We start from the raw sequence: 527 nt of genomic DNA on the forward strand, positions 1-527 counted from the left end.
TTGGTGATGGCATCGACCTCTAACACACCAGCTACCTTCTTTGATTGACTCCTCTCAGTTGGCCACTGTTGATTGTTTAGAGCCATCTCTTCTAATAGATCATAAGCCTCATTAGCACTCTTCCTCATAAAGGCTCCTCCAGCTGCAGCATCTATTAAAGTTCTTGTATTTCCTACCAACCCATTGTAGAAGTTGTGGACCAAAGATCCACTTCTCTATACCATGGTGAGGGCACTTTCTGATCAGATCTTTAAACCTCTCCCAAGCCTCATGGAGAGATTCATTATCTTGTTGGCAGAACTTATTAATTTCTCCTCTCAGCTTTGCGTACTTGGCCGGAGGAAAGAACTTTGACAAGAATTTCGTTGCCAGATCATTCCAGGTGGCAATAGAGTTGGGTGGCAAGGAGTTTAGCCAACTCTTGGCTCGCTCTCTAAGAGAGAATGGGAACAGTCTCAGTCGAATAGCATCATCACTAACTCCATTAACTTTAAAGGTTTCACAGAGTTCCATGAAGTTAGAAAGAT

At 43.1% G+C, this 527-nt stretch overlaps 1 non-coding gene across 1 annotated transcript; it reads left to right on the top strand.

Moving 5' to 3' along the window:
- The first annotated feature begins 217 nt into the window (after positions 1–217).
- LOC115721471 (small nucleolar RNA R71) lies at positions 218–324 on the top strand. Its single transcript, XR_004012492.2, has one exon. It is a non-coding gene; the product is annotated as a small nucleolar RNA R71 (small nucleolar RNA).
- The last annotated feature ends 203 nt before the right edge of the window (positions 325–527 follow it).

Source organism: Cannabis sativa, chromosome 2 (assembly GCF_029168945.1).
Source record: "Cannabis sativa cultivar Pink pepper isolate KNU-18-1 chromosome 2, ASM2916894v1, whole genome shotgun sequence".
NCBI lineage: Eukaryota > Viridiplantae > Streptophyta > Magnoliopsida > Rosales > Cannabaceae > Cannabis > Cannabis sativa.